This window comes from Rhinolophus sinicus, chromosome 4 (genome assembly GCF_057876585.1).
Source record: "Rhinolophus sinicus isolate RSI-liver-muscle chromosome 4, RSI-T2T, whole genome shotgun sequence".
In the NCBI taxonomy this organism is placed as follows: Eukaryota; Metazoa; Chordata; class Mammalia; order Chiroptera; family Rhinolophidae; genus Rhinolophus; species Rhinolophus sinicus.
The window spans coordinates 102,571,937-102,592,870 of record NC_142504.1 but is presented as its reverse complement, the minus strand read 5'-3'; the positions used below and the strand labels follow the sequence as shown (position 1 = coordinate 102,592,870).

The 20,934-nt window shown below is 36.3% G+C and overlaps 1 protein-coding gene across 1 annotated transcript in view; it reads right to left on the bottom strand.

Annotated features, from left to right (window-relative positions):
- Positions 1–20,934, bottom strand: part of RAB27B (RAB27B, member RAS oncogene family) — a 127,174-nt gene that overhangs the window by 99,028 nt on the left and 7,212 nt on the right. The window lies entirely within an intron of this gene.

Below are 20,934 nucleotides of genomic sequence, written 5' to 3'. Positions count from 1 at the left end.
TACACTCCCTGAGTCACAACTGGTTTCACAAAAGGATTTCTCTTTGTTCCAAATGAATGACAAGAATAGTGACAGAAAAGTACAATTTTTTATTTGAATTGGGTTTCCTACAGCATGCTCTCATTTCTGAAGAAAATTGCATTATTTCTTTGTGGTGGGGGTGTGGGGAAGGAATGGGAGAATCTGGTAAATACTACAAATGGACACTCTGAGGAGAGCATTCAGCAAAACCCACTTGAGGAGTTAGAGAAAGATACAAATCAAAAAATATGAAGGAAATTCTTGAAGGCTCTACATTTATAATAAATTAAAATAGTAACTGAAGCTTTTAGAAATTAATTTTAGTTTGAATCAAATCATTCAAACAAGTGAGCTACATATAGAAATTCAGAATTTAAGTTAACACAAAATCTAGATTTTAAGATGTCCCTTATGTTTTTCAGTGTTTAGAAGAATTTGTAATTTGTTGTGATCGTTTTGGTCATTTCAAACAATTATTTACTTCCATACCAAATTTTATATTCATGATTAATTTACTTATAATCAAATCATAGAGGTTCCTCCAAATATTATTATAAGCTTCAGGCCCCACAAAATCTATTATTCCTTTTTTTACTAGGATAATTTCCACAAGAAGTATCCAAATAAAAGTAAGTAACGCTTTTCAGTCTCTATTCTGTCAAAACATTCTTCCTTAGAGACAAATTACATTGTCATTGCCACAATTTATATGACTTGTCCATACTCAGTTTTAGTGGCCACATACAAGTATTCATTGTATACAGAACAAAAGATACTGTAAACGATACAATCAGATAATCAACAGTTTTCTCAGGAAAGAACAGAGTGAATTTCATACTATCTTTTTTTTTTACTATGCCATCCATCACTGTCACTCAAATTAAGATGAAAAGTTTATGGTGGAAAGGTAGAACTCACTGCAAATGTTATAAGGAAATAGTTTTTTAATTGATATCCAACAGATAAGCAGTAGTAATTAGAACCCACTCAGATGTTGCTAGAGCAATAGCTCCTTTCCTGCCTCACCAAACGTTCTAAATTTATCTCCAAACTTGGGTTCTGACTTTCCCCGATATTGGTATGGATATCCAAGAGTTTCCAGCATCCCCTGCTCTGTTCTGACTCTGTCGTCCTTTTAATACTTGTGATCTGTCCGTTTTCCTATTCTGTGCATACTTTGTGTATTGATATTTATGTATGTCCCCTACTAGTTGAGATTTTGCCTATTCCTGGGCTGCAACCAAGACTGTTGGGCCTCATCTCCCCAAGACTTGCTGCTTTGAGCCTAATAGCCCTCTGTCCATCTGGTTCTTGGCTCTATCCTGACCTCTAGCGATCACTGCAGGGACCACCCTATCTGAAGTCCTTATTTATTTGTGTGTTCTATGAGATGGATCTGGCTAAACAGTCTCAATGAGGATTACCCTAAAAATTGTCTACTTACATGGAGTACGCAGCTTTAGTTACAAATAAAGAAAGAACTGGCTGAAGATTAGGGTGATAGGTACGGGAAATTTACCTTCTTTTAAGCAAAATGAAGTTTCTCAACTGACCTTCATAATTTATTCCTGTATCTATCACCTTCATTCTTCATCCATTCATCCACTCATTTAACTTGAGTAGTTGGCAAAGTGATAAGGCAAACTAGAAAATTTACATCACAGTTTGGCCTGGGGCAAGTCTTGTCCAGACTCGTAAATACATTCAGCCCAGAATGGAACAGAGTATGTTTCTGTTCAACAACACAAATTCTGGATTGAATAGCCATAGGATTCCCTGATGCATCATATTCAACAGGTAGTTCTAAATAAAAATGTGGTTTGTTCCCAGGAGCAGGAGGAGGAGGCTGGGAGAAAACATTGTGCTAGAAAAGCAGTATTTTGGGTGAGGGCAAATTGAACCAGCATTCAGGGTTCTGAATGAATATATCTATATAGAGTCACTTAAAACAATCTGGGAGACTTAATAGGAAAGGCTTCAAGTTGAAAGAGAAGAATATTGTGGACTTCAAAGAAAGGCAGGAATGTGGGTAATTATTCCAAGAAAATGTAAGAGTGCTTTCCTGTTGTGCTTCGGTGACTTAAGGAAAATATCTCTGGGAGAAAATAGGCAATCATTCCTATTGATTTTTTTATATGGAGGTCATATGTAATAGAATTACCTGGCTGACAGATCAATTATGATCTCATACTTTTTTCAATAGACTGATGGCACTACTCAGGTATCATTCTTTACTACCCAGTAACAGATGTTTTCACTTTTGTATAGAGACATAAATAAACTGCAGATAGATTGTACTACCCAGATCCTTCATGAAATGGCCTATCAAAACAGTCACTATTAATGACCAGAGGTCTCCATGGGTTAATTATTTTTGATTTCATGCAGGGCTTTGAGCCAAGAACAGATTGTGGCGACACTTTTATTTGCTTCCCTTGTTATATTCAGCATCCTTTCGCGCAATATTTTTGTGTGATCATTGCCCACCAGCAACAGATTCATTTGGCTGATGGAATTCTAGTGGCTGTGCTAGAACAAGGGTATTTGCTATTGTCGACTTTTCCTCCCAGGAGTTCAATTGAATATTAATAAAGATGGGGATCTGAGGTCAGACGAGGCATTTGCAGGATGAAACTACTGCTGAGTGACAATCACATCAGTCCATACAGCTGGCCTGTTTTATTTGGTGTCTCCTTAGCTCTAGAGAGCTGAGTGCCTAGAAGAAGAAGCCCATTTGTCATTTAATGTGGTCTGCAGCTGTGGAGATTACATTGTCACATACAGAAAAATCCTAGAGTCCCTCATAAACCAACCAAAGCATGGTGCCATAGAGAAATTATTTCTGGACCCCAAAACCCACCTTTAGGTGAAAGTTGGGGTTTTTTTTTATGAGTTCAATTTATTGTCACAGGCAGTGAAAATATACGGATGACATTAGAATTTATACGTCTAGGATATTTTACTGAGATAATAATGTACAGGTATTTATCTAACTTGTCAATTTTTTATATATTTGGATTTATATTCTCTTTTAAACAAATTTTTATTTTTCAATTACAGTTGACATACAATATTATATTCGTTTCAGATGTACAACATAGTGATTAGACATTTATATAACTTATAAAGTGATCACCTCAATAAATCTAGGACCCATCTGACAGCATACTTAATAGTTATTACAATATTACTGACTATATTCCCTATGCTATAATTTACACCCTCATGACAATTTTGTAACTACTAATTTATACTTCTTAATCCCTTCCCCTTTTTCACCTATCCCCCCAACTCCCTCTTCCATCTGGCAAACATCAGTTTGTTCTCTGTATCTATGAGTTTGTTTCTGTTTTGTTTGTTCATTTATTTTGTTTTTTTAGATTCCACATATAAGTGAAATCATGTGATATTTGCTTTCTCTGTCTAACTTATTTCACTTAGCATGATACCTCTAAGTCTATCCATGTAGTTGCAGATGGCAATATTTCATTCTTTTTTATGGCTGAATAATATTCCACTGTATATATGTATCATTTCTTCTTTAGCCATTCATCTACTGATGGACACTTAGATTGCTTCGATAAAATGGAAACAACTACATATCTATCAACAATTACTTTAAATGTAAATGGATTAAATGTTCCAGTCAAAAGGCATAGGGTGGCTGAATGGATAAGAAAACAAGACCCTTACATATGCTGCCTACAAAAGAGTCACTTCAGATCAAAACACACACAGACTGAAAGTAAAGCGATGGAAAAAGTTATTTCATGAAAATGGAAACAAATGAAAAAGCTGGGGTAGCAATACTTATACCAGACAAAATAAACTTTCAAACAAAGGCTGTAACAAGAGACAAAGAAGGACCCAGTAACTCTACTTCTGGGTTTTTATCTGAAGAAACCCAAAACGCTAATTTGAAAAGACATATGCATCCCTCTGTTCACTGCAGCATTATTTACAGTAAGTGAAAGTTTCAAGTAATATTCTTAATGCAAGTAAGCAAGCATTTCCAAAATGCAAAACAATATACCCTGTACAGAAAACATTCCATTTCCAACATTTCTCTTTCACAGGCGACTCAATACTTCATAATAACATATAGCAATAAGAATAACCTATATTCATATAGCTAATGCAGTTTACAAAGCAGTTTTATAACAAGGATACATGTGCCAAGAGAACTGTCTCCTTCAACCATCACTGCGTGTAAGCAGGCACCATTTCCTTCCTCAAACTTCTCTCAGCAGCAGTAGAGAATCAACAAAAACAGGAGGTCATGCTGTTATAAATATTACTTCTAAAACACCAAGTGTGAGAGCGTGTATGGAGTTGAGGATTTGGAAACTAATTTCTTTCTTTATAAAATAGCTAAACTTTTGGAAATAAGTGAAATAAATTATCCAATGAAATAAATTGTATACAAATTGCCAAACAATTAATTTGCACTGATATATTACCTTTCTTATATTTTTGTTGTTCTATACATTAAATGCACCTGTGAAAGCCTATAAAAAAGTTTTCCTTTAGGGGAAAATTCAGGTGGAAGAAAAGATGAATAAGTAAACAACGAAATAAATTACCAATAATGTATAGAGCTGCAGTGCCATGTGGCTTACCCATTTTTCTGGGACTTACAATCTGTCTAGCATCGTGCTAAACTCTTTAGATGTATTCCCTGATTTAACTTTCACAATCAACTTGGGTACAGACAAAGAAATGGACGCTAGAGAATTTCAAATAATTTGCCCAAGGCCAAATAGTTATTAAGTAGCCAAGCCTACAAATTAGAATATAAGTGTTAAAATGTGCTGCCTGAAGATAGATACAAAAAGTGGAGAGGCAAGTGGATAGCTTAGAAAACAGGAAAAGGGCATAGAAATCGCAAAGTAAGCAATTATACATGTAAATATACTTGTAGAGCTGGCACAGCTATTCCATTAGAAGGGTGACAGGAGGGCTTTCATAAACCATTCGGCTGCTGAAAGGAGTATAGAAACTTCTACCCTGTTTCTCTGAAAATAAGACCTAGCTGGACAATCAGCTCTAATGCGTCTTTTGGAGTAAAAATTAATATAAAACCCAGTATTATATTATATTATATTACATTATATTATATTAAAGTCTTGGTCCTATATTATATTAAAATAAGACCAGGTCTTATATTAATTTTTGCTCCAAAAGACGCATTAGAGCTGATTGTCCGGCGTGGTCTTATTTTCAGGGAAACACAGTAGGCTGCCTACTACTGCCTGAGCCAATTGCCTTCCTTGTATAGGTACATTTAAATAGGTACATTTAAGGTTACAAACAACAAACAAATAAAGCAAAAACCTTTCCTGTTGCTTTCTTAGGACTTCGCTATTTCGTTCCTCTCATATGATCCTCTTACAATGTGATTATACTTTCACACACATTATTGATTTTCTTATTTGATTACTTCCCTGCTACACTGAATTGGCAAAGCAGGGGTTTCCTTACTTAATAGCAGTGGTCTTCAATCTTTTTGTTTGTTTGATCATTTTTGATGATGCACTCATTTTCAGTTAAAATAACCACCCTTAATTAGACATTTCAATAATTGGTAGCATTTACAGTTCTTCCTAATAATCATCCCTTTTGCAAAGTGATACATGACAACTACACGCTATTAAATATTTTTCCGAATGACAACTTTCCTTAAAATGGACTCATAATCGCAAAACACAGGATTATCGATAAACGTAACCAGGGTTCACTTTAATCTTTCATTTATTGTTACTGTTATTATTCCTAATCAGAAATTGGGACAGGTTAAGTAAGAGGCATTAGTTATTTACACATCTTTTTCCTTACTTTGTTGATCTCTTCTACAGTAATTTTTAAAAAGAGGTAGCTCATGTTGGAAAGGAAAAGAGTGGATTGGACGCTAGGAGACATGGTGTTTCTTCCTACTCTGTGACTTTCAACAAACTACTCAGCCTCTCTGAGTCTCAATTTTCTTGTCTATTAAGATGAAACGGGTATACTAGAGCATCCCTAAATGTACTGCCAGTGCTGAATTTTTCCACGTGATCTTCCAAATATAGGAAGTACAGGAAATTTGAGAAGTCGTATCACTCAGTCACCTGAATTCAGAAAATAAACTCTTCTATAGTACTTACTATTGATATGCTCCGATAGAGTGTTTGCTATGTACACTCAACCTTGTCTGCACACGAGAATCACCTGGGGGACTTTTAAAACATATTAATGCCTGAGCCCCACCCCACAGCAATTAAAGTCACCATCTCTGGGGGAGTGGGTGAATGCTTCCTGCTTTGTAAAAGCTCCTCAGATGATTCCAGTGGGCAGCCAGGACTGAGAGCTGCCATTAAGCATGAATGAAACGAGGTTTGTGGCTTAAGCTGACGGTATCAGAAGTGGGCCAACCACACAAGGTGTTCCCATGCCTCAATTACACGCAAATCAAGCACAGAAAAATAAATGGTGGTGTTATGAAGTACTAAATTGAATAGTTGCAACAGTAATAACTCCTGTATCTAGAAGAACCATACCCTCTTCCAAACCTCACAGTTTGGATCCTAGAATGGTAGCCAGAAGGGGACACTGGGAACAAAGAACCCCAACTAGTATGAACTGTTACCTTGCAGCCCCAGGAAAGTGACAAAGATAAATTTTAATTTCAGGAACTATCTTCCCAGCTCAGCATTTTCTCTAATTATTGTGTCCCTTCTCCAATTGCTTTCTCACAGCCTAATAAATATAATGCTCAATTTTTATGGATTTTTGTATTCCGTGCTTTGTTAATTTCCCTTCATCTTTTATATTTTCCCTCCTGTACCTAGGTAGATTTAACCACCTCGTTAATCATATTTTATGTAATCTCAGAGAAATGAATCCATACATGTACTCATGGTTTCAAAACACATATCCCACGCAACCTCACTTCTGAGTTTTTAGGCCACATTCCAACGGACCCTTTCATTCACTGTGCCCAAAATTGAGGTCAGATATTTTCAACTATCCCCATAGTCTTGTGAGTCCCAAATTCATATCCCCTGCCTCGATTCACTTTCACATTCAAATATCTAATTACTTATGATGGCTCCCCCAGCAGTGACAAAGGCACGTCCAACTCAATGTTTCCAAAACTAAATTGATTATCTTCCCCTTCATGTCTATTTTTCTCCCAAAACAGTCAATATTCTCAGTCAGTGGTATCACCATATATGTAGTCAGCCAAGCTAGAACCCAGGGTGTCATTCTTGATTGTTCCCTTCATCATTCGTTCCCACATCCATCAATCAGTAGGTGTTACTGATTTGCCGTCCTCTGTATTTCTCCTATCGTGCTCTTCAACACTCCTGCCCTTGCCTCCTAGGTCTCTCATCTCTTGCAAGAACTACTATTTCAGCACCTCCGACTTCTAGTATTGTCTCTCAAACCCATCAGCTATGCAGCTGCCAGAGTGTAAATGTTAAGCCTGACTCACTTAACTTAATCATTGCTCATTTAACTTTTAGTGCCTCCCCAGGACAGGATAATGTCCTGTCTCTTCAGTTGGCCACAGGTCCCTGTGGCCTGGCACCCGTCTCCATCTCCCCTCACAACTCCTATCAGCCTCTGTCCCAGGCTCGAGTCTCCGGAAATAATAAATTGCTCGCAGTCCTCCTCCAACTTGTTGGTAACCTGTGCCTTTGGCCCTTTGCCCCTCCTTTTCTTAACTCCTGTCCATCACCTAAGACTCATTTCTGTTCTGTCCTCTTCCAGGAAACTGTCCCTTGCCTCATTGCCTACTAGGTTCCTCTTTGCCTTCATAATATTCTGTGCAATTCATTATCATTAAAATTAACCCTCCTCTTCTTCCTCTACAATGTGAGTTTCTTGAATTCAATGACTATACTCTGTATCCTCAGCAACTGGACAGAGTCTGGCACTCAACAAAACATTGTGAATTGTGAGTACATCCATAGTACTCAGTATATACTTCTTCCACAGTACTTATTACCTTCTATGGTACCTACTGCGTTTTTCTTCTCTCTTTTCAACTAGGCTGTTAACTCCAGGAGAGCTGTCAAAGACTATGTTGTATTTATCTTTGTTTCTTCAGGGTTAACCATATTGCCTGACCATAAATAGGTGCTCTGTCAGTGACAACTAAGAGAAAGGAGGAAAGGAAGGTCCAATTTTCATATAAAGGTTCAGCATAATTTGAAAACTTGAAACATTCAAAACTCAAGTAAAAGTGTAATATCCTTCACTTCTCTAAACAAATGAAACAAAGATTTGTAGAACTTTAAGAGCTAGTTACTATCTTTGCATATCTGACTGTAGAATATTTGTCTTATAATATTCCAGAGTTGAATCATCATAAGATTCTGAGAGAAATCATCAATTTCATTGATAGGAAATGGAAGGAAATGGTTCCCTTTACCTGTAAGGATGGACAGAGACATACTAAAAAGAATGGCTAGTGAGGAAAGATGGAACCTTCATTGTATATAAATGCAACATGAGTCATTTATCTTGTTAGCTTAGGCACAATGTTTTTGAAAGCATGACATTTATTGATGCAAAATCTCAGACATCAATGATGAGGGACTTAAGAAGTATTTCAAAAAGCTTTTCAGTAGGTGTTTTGAAACAGTAGATGTCTTTAAAAGCCCAAAGCAGGAAGCATAATTAATAAAAAGCATTAATCGGTAGTAAAAATATAGCTAACATTGTTATAGCTTGCAGCAAGAAACTAAAACAAAAACAAAATCTCTAATATTATTTGTAGTGTTGCTGGGGAACGCTATGAATATATAGAAAAAAATTGTTCCTTTCTTCCTTCCTCTTCTTTTCCCATCATTTCTCTTCACTCTCCTTATCCCACCCATTTAGTAGCTTTTTTTAGTATTAGTATGTTCTTTTTAGAAATAAAAATTTTTTTTAAACCATTTTCATTGCTGCTTGTACGTGGAAGTGAAATATAATTTAGAGAAGCCTTCCACAATCTCTGTTAATATAACTGAGGAGGTGGATGACTCATATTACAAAATGACAGCTGTCAGCCCGTCATAAGAAGTTAGGGTCTATGAGTCCAAACTCCTGTGACAGACAACAAAATCCAGCAAGTCTTAGCCTGGGAGTGAAGACAAGGCATTCAGGCTGGAAGGGAGTTGTGAGATCTGTTGGAGACCAGGTGTCTTTTGTGAAGGTGAGCCACTGTTTGTGAAGCACTTCACAATGTGTCAGAGCCATCTGGGTCGGTTTGCTTGCTACAGACACAGATGTGTGTACCTCAACCCAGACCTAAATATCAGATTCCCTGGAAATAGAGCCCAAGCATCTGCATTTTGCCAGTTTCCCCTAAGGGGGCAGAGGCATGTTAGAGTTTGGGGACATCTATTTTAAGCCATATACAAAATATCTGTAACTCCTGCCTCTTTCCTTCCCATTCAAGAAAAGCACATTATTTTAGGGAGAGCCTTCAAGTCCACTTAAAAGTAGGCAATTCATTTGGAAACTTCTGTGTTTTGCTAACAAGAAATTACTAGCGACATATCGCACAGTGAATCCCAAAGTGTATTAAGGCACAGAGGTGAGAACTGCTGAGAAGTTTGAGAGAATCCAGCTCATTGAATTTCCACAACTGTTGTGCTGACTTGTCCATAGAACGCTCCGAAAGCTTACCTTTCAGAGCCACCCTCCCAGGAAATATGTTCATCCTTATGAGAACTCAGATGATTTTGTGGACGTAATACATTATAACTTCAAATGGGATAGGATCAAACACTGAGAAAGTCTTAATAAAGAGAATGTAAAATACTCGAGCTGGGAAGTCTAATTTCACAATCGAATAACTAACATTGGCCCGGAAATGCATGCATATTTTGGAAAGTCATAATTATTTGGTAGGCAAAGTGTGGGAAGCAAAAAGAAAATCTAATGAACTCAAACATGGGTGTGTGCACACACACGCACGCACCCACACACTGAAATGCCAAGAACTATCATTCAGATTTTGTTTAAAAATCCTCCCACATTCTTCAGAGTGAAATCACCCACGGTGGTCATTTGCTAAACACCACTACCTATCTTTCTTAATTTGTAATTCACATCCATGGCAAAAAGGCATTGATTAGTCTTATCCAGGTGTTTTTTTTTTAATCTATATTTAAGACTTAAAAACAACTATGTATTGAAAAACCTTTGTTAGTTTTAACCATATTACCTGGAAGGAGTAACCCATAGATATTAACAATCATTATTATATTAATATGTATTTTTTATAAGGTAATAAGAAGAAAGTGAGACGTTGGGCTGGCACATTTTGATCATCATTAGAGAAGAGAAAAAATTCTATAGGATGGAGTCCCTTTTTATAAGTAAAAATAGAGGAAATTCAGGAGTAGTTTGAGGTTATAGAGGATTTGAGATTGTGGGGAGTGGGGTGCTAGTAAATGGTGACTAGGTCCGGCAGCACCAAAGCCAAATGTGAAAATTGTCTCCGCTTGGCCTGATGGAACATTACAAGAGAATCTGAAGCAGACACACCTTTCTTTGCTACATGGAAATCTGAGAAGCAGGCAGCTCAAGAAGAGACTGATTTTACTTTAATTATAGGTAAACATTAAATAGATTTCTGCACTGTTTCTCTTCACTATTAGGAAGTTATTCTCCTCATGTCCTCTAAGCCAGGATTCTTAGATAAAGCTTGGTTTATGTTATACAATTTAGAATAAGTTACTTGAAGCTAAACTATTATGCAAGTGCACAAAAAATAAACTGGGGATTTAGTGTAACAGTAATCACTGTTATGCATTAAGCACTTATAGTCAGACACAAAGTATTTTACATACACTAATTTCATTTTCACCTATGATGAAAGATACTATTATTCTCCCTGTTTTCAGATGACAAAACAAAGGCTAATCAAAGTAAACAAGGAGAGCAGGTGGGTGATAGAGACAAAGTTTACATTCAAGTCTGATTTATTCCAGTCACTTATGTCTTAATTCCCCCCTAAAGTAAGAGTATTAACTACAGAAAAAGCATTAAATGTAAGATTCCTTTACCTACAAACTCCTCTGATCTATATAAAATAAGGTCAAATTTATTTTAAACCTCCTCACAAAATTTCAGGAACATTTTTACAGATTAAAATTTGACCCATGTGGAAATACTACAAAAGACGTCTTTAAAAATTATTACATCATGGAGGGCTTACCTCCATGATGTAATAAAGGACCTACCAGGGATCCTCCCGATAGCAGCTATATCTAATAATACTCTTGCCATCCAGAAACCAAAGTCAATCCCTGGTTTTTATCCCATCCAATTGCCAATTAAGAGTCTTACCTCATACCTGAGACCTAAGCAAAGACTATTCTTGGCATCTAACAACACTAGCATAATCTTTCCTCAAGTTTTTCCCCCAGTTGGGGACTATTTCTTTTCTTATGAGCACCTACTAATTTCACTCTTCTCAGACACAGACAAAAACTAGTCAACGGACTTCCTGGTCCACTTAGCAATCTCCTGCTAGCTTCATCCCGTTCATCAACAACTTCTGACACTCCTCTCCCACACACAGTAAGATACTTCCCTCTCTATACTCCCATAGCTTTCTGCACATGTTTCCTGTGGCTCGTGCATCACGCTGCTATACGCTGTAGATCCTGCACCATTTCACAACCAGACTGCAATATCCATCTTTGTGTCTATCTTGGCCAGCATGGTGGCCAACTCATGGCCAGATCTCAACAAATATTTGTAAATTGACTGACTGAATAAATACTTCCAATACTCCTTTTGAAGTATCCTTTTTTCTCAGGTGGCACTGGTTCTGACCTTCTTTATATCCTCCTCTAAAATGAAACAAACTAGGGGATGTATACCGTGAGTGATGAGATACAGGGTTATCTATGATCTGGGCCTCAGAATTTTAGTATTATCAATGTAGTCCAAATCTTAAAGGAAAAAAATAGTTTTTATCTTCTCTTAGAAGATGCTTTTATTAATGTAACATTCCTTCACCATTTTAAGAGAGGCAGTACAATGGTTCATAGCACAGACTCAAGCACACTGCTTGGCACAGATTCCCTCAAGAGATGTTTCCCAGACATCAATTGTGTCAGAAGTAATCCTCTAGCCATTGGTTTTAGCCACTATTATCTCTTGCGGGGACTATTGTGTCAGCCTTGGAGCTGGTCTCCCTGCTGCTCCCCTTGCTCCCCTTTTCTCAGAGTGAAATAGTAACACGTGACAAATCATGTCTCTCCTTGACTCCACCTCTTCCGGCGGCTTCCCATCTCACTCGGCATAAAGGCCACAGTTCGGTGAGATCATCACTTTGTTCCCCCCGGCTCTCTGTTGTGTCTGATCTCATCTATTATTCTCCTCTCTCTCCTGTTTTTTGAGCCATAGTTACCTCCTTGCTCTTCCTTGAGCATGGCAAACACACTCTCATGCAAGGACCGCGGCATTTACCACACACCACTCCCTCTGCGTGAGGTGCTCTTTCCTGCATTGGTTATCTGTTACCTCCTTCACTCACTAAGCTCAGGTCTCTGCCTAAGAACCACGTGGTCAGAGTTTCCTTCCCTCACCATTCAATCGAAATCATCCCACACTCTCTGAGCCCTTGCTCTTCTCTAATTATCCCCATCTGTCATATTATAGATGCATTTATATATTTTTGGTGTTCTATCCAGAGCTCAAGGATAACAGGGATTTATCGCCAGCCCCTGGAAGAGCATCTGGTACACAACAGGCACTCAATAAATATTTATTGAATAAATAGAATACCTTCACTAATAAAGCTTATAATTATGTTACGAGGACATAAAACATTGAAAACTACAGCATATAAAAAGCTAAATAGCACAATACTGGGATGATATGCCACATGGTAATACAGGATTAAGGGCCAGATGTGCCATCATTGACATACACAATAAATTTAATGTCCCTGCATGCTTGGGATTATTGTACGGGTTCAGGAAAGAAAATTATTCTTTCTGTTTCTACTTAGGCTACTGAAAATCCCATCTCAAATTGGAAGACACACTTTTGAGGATGGTCAGCTCCGGGAGGCTTCCAAAAGTAGTACGGGGTCTGATCATCCTGCCAAAAGTTGTCCCCACAGTATGAGTTGACAGGGATGCAAAATTTACAGGGTTGTCTTGCACCCTCTGGAGGAGATGAGACCTATTGACGATGGCCTGCAACATGGCCGCCATCTGCGGAGGAAACCAGAATGTTGTACAGCCTCTGGTCCCAATTTCAGGTTGGCAGTCTCCTGCTTGTGGCTTGACTCCACAGATTGGCTGTGTTCTCTCTCACAATCTAGGCACACAGAAAATGTGGAAGCCAGACTGGCTTACACCTACCACTCAGCTGTTTTCAGGGCACCTGCTCTTCGAATTACTTGCTTTGTACTCAGAAAAAGGCAAATAAACTTGATTATTAGCAGAAGCTAAACACAGAAATGAAAGTAAATCTATGGCAGAAACAACAAATGAGTTCTTAGGAAATAAATTATGGATGATTTAAGTGACCTTGTATTTTTTAATATTTGTATATCTGACCTTAACTTCTTCCTGCCTTCCATTATTATAAATTCAGATAATTGTATACATGTTCTTTTAGGATTTAAAAAAAAAAAAAAAACAAGCTGAGTTTTTAATAAACTCAGACAGATGAAACTAAATCCAGAAATGTTAGCTACACAATAATCTGCATTTATGACAGTAACTTCAACACTGTGCTCCACCCACCATTATGACTCAGAGAAAGGCCTCAGGTATCCAGTATTCTTGGGAGATGTGTTCCAAGAGGCTTACAGCTGCCTCCAGGGTTACAATTTAAGTCACCTTTACAAGCAATTGCCTTAGAAGATTTCCTCCCAGTCATTTGCCCTAATCAGAAAATAAGACTGTTTTAAATTTCTTTTCCCTTTCAAGTTTATACATGAAAACATTCACTTTTCAGTGAAAAGCTGCATTAACTTTTATGCTGAAACACCTTTATTTGTAGCACGAGGCTTCAGGCTAAAACCAACCCAAGACTGAATTTGCCAGAAGGAAGAATGTCAGAATTCTCAGAGCTTGTTTTCATGAGTAGTTAAACTCTAAAACATGTCTACAAAAATCACTGGGGCCTTGAGTTCTTACCTACTGCCACTTTCTGCCTCTAGGCAAGTGGAGAACCAAGCTGTCAAGACTGAGAGGTGGGTCACTCTTTATTTAGCACAAGGACTTGAAGGGTTTCTGCTTCAGCAGCAAATTCAATAAAGTTTGACTACTATATAGAAGCTTAGCAGTCACTCTGTAGGGGTGATATGCTAATCCATAACGCTTTCCATACACCTACGTATATTTTTTATAAGCTAGATATACAACAGTGTATGTAGTATGCTAACTTTCCTGAAACAAAAAAGGGACAAAAGACTATATATTCATATTTGTCTGTATTAGCATAAAGGAACACTGAGTAGATAATAAAATCATTAGTGTCAGAGAGCTGTGGTCTGGGGTACTTGATGGGTGGGTAGAGCAATGGAGGTAAGTCTTCTTGGTGTAGCCTTATTGTTTGAACTATGACCATTTATGACTTATTCAAAAATTTAAAAGGTCCCATAGGGAGATATGCCCTCCCTTAATAATAATATTTAATTTTGCCTTCTCTTTGAAAATAATTGGGATACTACTTGGCTCTTTGATTTTGTATGCCAACGATATTATTCAATATTCATCACTTCCATGACACGCTTCTTGTGAAGAGAGACCACACTTAGATTATTATCATGACCAAAACCTTAGGTAGGGTTTATTGAAAATGAAGACCCAAGTTTTTAATCTTGTCATCTTTTTTTCCTGAGGAGTTCCTCTGTTCTCTTTCTTCTATTAATAAAAATGCACCAGAAATAAAATTTCTCTCTCTCTCCATTTCATCATTGGTATCACCACTCAATTTTAAAAATTACTGCTTAGTGAGGACAGTAGGTTCTGGTGTCAATATCCTAATATTTACATTATAAGGGGAAACTGTGGCTCAAGACAATTAAGTGACTGCTCGTGTGGCTAACCCAGCATACACACTTAGCTCTGACTGATTAGAAAATTCTTACTCTGCCCACGGGCATGATTCTACTGAAAGGAAGTGACACATTGACTAGAGATGTTCCATGTCCAAGCTGTGGAAATTCAGGCAAGCATCCTGTAAATGAAAAATTGGAGAGATGTTCCTTATTTCCTTTCCTGTTCTAACATCCAAATGAGTTATGCTATTAATATACATTGCTGTCTATAATGAAAATAAGTTCTGGAAATGTGCATTAGAAAAATGATCTGACTGCTAAAATGTTTATCCAATGGATGGAAAAATTAATGTCTTATCATTTCCTTCTTAACTGTGAGGCTCTATAATTCTTTCTGTTTAGATATCAAAGGGATTAGGAGGACAATGTCTATGAATCATTTCATTACCCAAGGGACTAGTTAATAAAAAGTATAAGATAAAATCAGTCTTCTACAAAGATCCTCAATATTACTCCCTTACATGAAGTCAATCAAGTAATGGGACTTTAATAATAACAGCCATGGGATGAATTCTTTCTTTAGTCATGTGAACTTGTCACCAGGCCTTACACAAACCATTGAAAAAAAAAAAAGGTAATTGAGCTGTATCAAAATTAAAACTTATTGCTCTTAGCAAAGAAACCGCTAGGAAAGTGAAAAGGCTAACAAAACTAAACATTCTAACCATATGATCCAGCTGTCACGCTCCTTGGTTGTTACTCAAATGAATTGAAAACTTATATCCACACTAAAACCTACACATGAATGTTTATAACAGCTCTACGCATAATTGCCGGAACTTGGAAGCAACCAAGATATCCTATAGTGATGGATACATGCCACTATACATTTGCCCAAATCCATAGAAAATACAACACCGAGAGTGAACCCTAAAGTAAACTACAGACTGAGTGATTATGACGTGTCAGTGTAGGTTCATCAATCATAACAAATATATTGCTTTGGTCAGAGATATGGTAGATGATCAATAAATACTAATTTCATTCTTGTCTTTTCAGTTCTTATGTAGAAAATATAAGTAATGTCTTCAAAGGCAGTCAGCTGTACAATATTGAGAAATAGACAAAAGGGTAAGATTATGAATCAAAGTTAGTCATCTAAGAACAGTTAAAGGAGTCTGGTATTACATGACAGTTCTTTCCACTTTTGTGATTTATAATATCACCTGGGTTTTAGAATGCCCTTGCTGTTAACCTTCCTAATTCTGGTGTCTCTCACTTTTTATTGCACTCACATGTGTGCATTTAGCACACATTTACTATTTAGTCACTACATTTTTAAGCACACATTCTTGTTTTTGAACTTTGTCATAAATTCCCAGAAGGGAAGGTAATGTTTGATCTATTTTTTTATGGCTGATTTGTACAGAGGAGGCATTCAATAAAAGTTGAACATATTGCTGATACTGGTGATATTGATATTCTCATTTTTGAAAATCTCTCGCCTCATCAATATTATTTATTCAAATAACTTAGATATTACTAAGTTACTTTCATATAAAATGAAAAATTTTATTTAAGAGATTCAGCCAGGTAACAATATTTTGTTTTAATTTCCCTTAATATACTCATAAATCTAGGATCCTGAATTTATTCATTTGTTCCATCTTTCAATAAACATGTATTGAACATTTTTTCTTGCCAAGCATTATGCTAAATGCTGGAAATACAGAGATTATTATGTGCTCACATTCTAGAGGGGATGTCAAATACAGCAGCAAATTTATAATGGTGGGATAAATACATCATGAGAAGTGTGTGTGGAAAGGGAGAAAGAACACCAAGATAATATTCCAGATAAGGTTCAAAAATAAAATTTTGATCCATCTATTCATTAGCTAATCTAAAATTCTGCAATCAAATTTAATGTCCTTTAGATATCTGAATGTAGATTATCTATAATTGATACTATAAATAAAGGTTTAATTATTCGAGCATTAAAATTGTGGTGATTTTACCAGGCAAGGAGAGTAACCCTTTCTCTGATTACTTAGGCACCTGTAGCTACATATGCCTAAAGTCAATAAACCTATCCAAGGCTTGACTTTTAATTATAAGAAAGAAACTTTGTTTGCATGAGACAGTCCAGAGAGTCCACAGTGAACCAGTAAATTATGGTAAGATTAGAAGCTGCCCTCTTCCATTTTGGTCAAGATGACTACTACATGGGCAGCTTTCTTTCACAGAGGGAAACATTTTTGGCAATTTTGAATGAGAAATTAGTCACTAAGATATTGTGTATTTATACACATGTTTCCTTGATGGCAATTTGATATAAGAAAGTAATCTGTGCCTATATGCTCTTTCTCTTTTTGCCAAAAACAAAAAAGGAAATAACATTGAAAAGAGATCTTTCAAGTCATTAAAGCTTCATCCAATAAAAAACTGAAATGCTCATGCTACCTCCTAGGCCAAGGACCGTCTACATGTTTCCTTCATGAAATTTCCTACCCCACTCACTCCACAACGCTCCTTTACCTAGAGTATCCCTACTTATCCTCCAGGTCCTAATTTAAATGTCATTTTTGTGGAGATGCCTTTCATGGCAGCATCCTTCCAAATATACACCCCAGCTCCTATCCCAACAGACTAGGAAAGGGCTCTCTTCCTAGGCTGTCATAGTACTTCTTCATAAAACTTACAACATTGGTCATTAATGCTATTTGTTTATTTTTTGTCTGCCTTACCAGTCTGCACCCTCCATCTGGGTAGACACTGTTTCTATTTTGCTTGAATAACAGGCACCTAAAAACTATTTGTTTAATACATGATAAAAATTAAATGAAATTCAGGGAAACAATGCTTTCATTTTGTTAACAAGAAATCCAAGGTAAAGTAGCTCTTTATTATAAAGGTAATTTTCACAATTTTTAAATAGCATTCTATTAGGTAATGTTCTATTTCCTTAGTGCACTATTGAATGTTATTATAAAACCTAGGTTGTGTTTAACTTTTGCGGCGATAAGTGTAATTCCATTTTATCATAATTGAGCACAGAAAAGTAAAATTCTATGTCAAGCAAACAGCTATACAAATTTCCTTAGATACTGTAGTTGCCCTGACTCACAGACTCACATCGTCTCTGTTTTGACTCACTCTGGTTTACCAGAATCATTTACCATATCCCAACTTCTATGGTTTTGTTAGGATTGATTGAATCACCTTGAATAAACCAAATAATACATAATATACCCTGGTAGTTCTATATTTTTTAAAAAGTGTTCATTGCTCTAAAGTCTTTTTTTATACTACTACCAAAATACATCATGTATCATTTGGTTTACTCACACATAACTATCCTGTTTTGGCATAATCATGGTACATATTAAGTCTGTTCAGATAGGCATTTACTGTCTGATTGTACTTTCAGATGGTTATAAATTCTATCACAATTAAAAGTGTCAGAAAAGTTCTCTGAAACATGGAAATAAGGCAAAAATTTGGACAGCATGTCTTTTTAATATCATACAGGGGCCATGACCACCTGAGGATTGTCTAGGTAGGCAAAGCACTGTCTCAAAGAACTTTCTGTGAAGACAAAACTGCTGCCCAATATGGCAGCCTCTTGGCCAGGATGGCCCTGAGCACATGAAAAGTGGATAGTGCAACTGAGGGACTAAATGTTTTATTATACTTAATTTTAATTAATTTGAGTTTAAATACTAATAGCCATATTTAAATAGTTAACACCTGCCTTATTGGATGACACCGGTCCAGAGGAACGTACTATTCAGTTTGTCTCATTTTTTGTTATTAAAGTTCCCACACTTAATAAAATTACCTGTTAATTTGTAGAATTTTGTGCAGGAGATATGCAAATAATTTTTCCTCAGTGAACAAGCAACTTCAAAGATTTATGGTCTATTGGATATTAGTGAGCTTTAAAATTTGACTCAGTAATTTTACTGTAACATGTCCTTGTTAAATTGCCTATATGTACGTAATTTCTCATATTTTCTCTGAAGCTATTAGAACATCTGCTTCCCTTATTAATTAAAAAGTTACATGAAATGTTTACATGTGTTCATTTTATATTTGCCAGAGAACCATGTCAGACTTAAACTTAGCAGTTTTTGAGGTCATCCCCAATAGCTTCTAAAATTCACTCATAAAACTATTTTTGAGATTTCTCGGAGAGCACCTGAGAAATCACAAAGATTTGTTATTTTTGTTTTTTAAAGTTAAAAACAAAGAAAATTCTAGAAATGGTCAGGTTGGCTTGGCAGCTTCATAATTACTAATTAGTTCAATATTATTGGAAGAGTTGCATGGGAATAATCATAAAATTAAAAGAGAGGCTCCAACTTTCTTAGGCTAATTTGTGTAAGCAAAACATAATTAATATAAATATTTCAGAAATTATTAATAGATGCTTTTTGGGGAAGACTCTGGAGATTCTTCAGTGTCTTCCATAACACGTTCTTACCCTCAGGGAAAACATTGGTCAAGCCATTATGAAAACCTATTTGAGGATTTTACTCCCCTCTATTCTGACACCATTGGTTGTTGTTGTAAATTAACCACAGCCAATCAGTATCATCAAACAGCTATTCCTTGCTGCCTGCCTGAAGGCTCTGCTATAAACGATAGGTTAGAACTGGTGTCTTCAACATAGAAGGACAATTCCGGAACCTCATAAAAAGGACAGTACAAAGCGTTCTTCAAAGAACAGACCCCTAAGGATGGCCTCCAAACCCACATAGCTTAGACAATTTTCAGGCTCTACTTGTGGAAAGAGTCAGGATTTCCTGAACTCTTTTGGTTCAGAACCAAACATATCATACGAAAGCAGACTCCTGGCCCCAGACCCATGACAACGAGGATTATTCACCAGGACTCAATGAGCTCATGAGGAATATTAAATTGTGGTTATTTGTCTGAAATATGGTTGACATCATTTTAACTTTCTAACTTTAAAAATATTTTTTAAAAAACCTTTCTCTTTTTTACTCTGTCTCTAATTCTAACCTTAGAAGATTATGCTTTTGTCATTTTCACTATATACCTAGTCTTTTTAATGCTTTTCACACTGGTCATTACACTGTACTGATATACATCATTAATTAATGAATTAAAGAAAATATTTTATAAATGTCCATTTGCTATTTGCCCGAGAGTTATGATTTTACATTTTGAAATTGTACTTTAACAAACTATATGTTGATACAATAGGCCAGGTTGAAAATTATAAGACATGGCTTCTCCTTCCACATCTGGCAGGTCATGACTTGACCACTTGGAATTCAGGTTCTTCATCTCTGAACTGGGGGTGCTGGACCAAGATTTCAAAAGTTCCTTCCAAACTCACTTTAAGTATTCTAAGTCTGAAGTTTGAGCAAATTAAATGTATTACTGAAATAGAATATTACTAAACTAAAGAAACTTGAAGATTCAGAAAAGAACTCGAACAGACTTGGAATATACTAAGTCTTTCACTGCAGTAACAACTAAAGGGGTCCATTCAAAATGAAAAAGCATCATTTAAATGAAATGATCATGTTGCCAGGAGCAATTGGTCTTTAACTGAGCCATTTGTTCTACAGATAGATAACTTTTGACACACACAGAGAATGATACAAAATTTATATCTTTCCTAGAGTTGTTTTGTTTGTTTTTTGTCAAGGCATAAAAATAAGGTCATTCTTTATCAGAGAGCATATACAAAGCTCGGATATCAAATCTTCCCACCCTTTTCAGAGAGCAAAGTTACTATAGATTTGAAATGGAATTTTGATCTAGTTTGAATTTAGACAAATGGAAAATTGTAAATAACTAAAATGTTATAAAGAAGGGCAGTGGAATAGTGTATTAAGGATCATGAAGAGTTCTTTATTCTAAGGTTT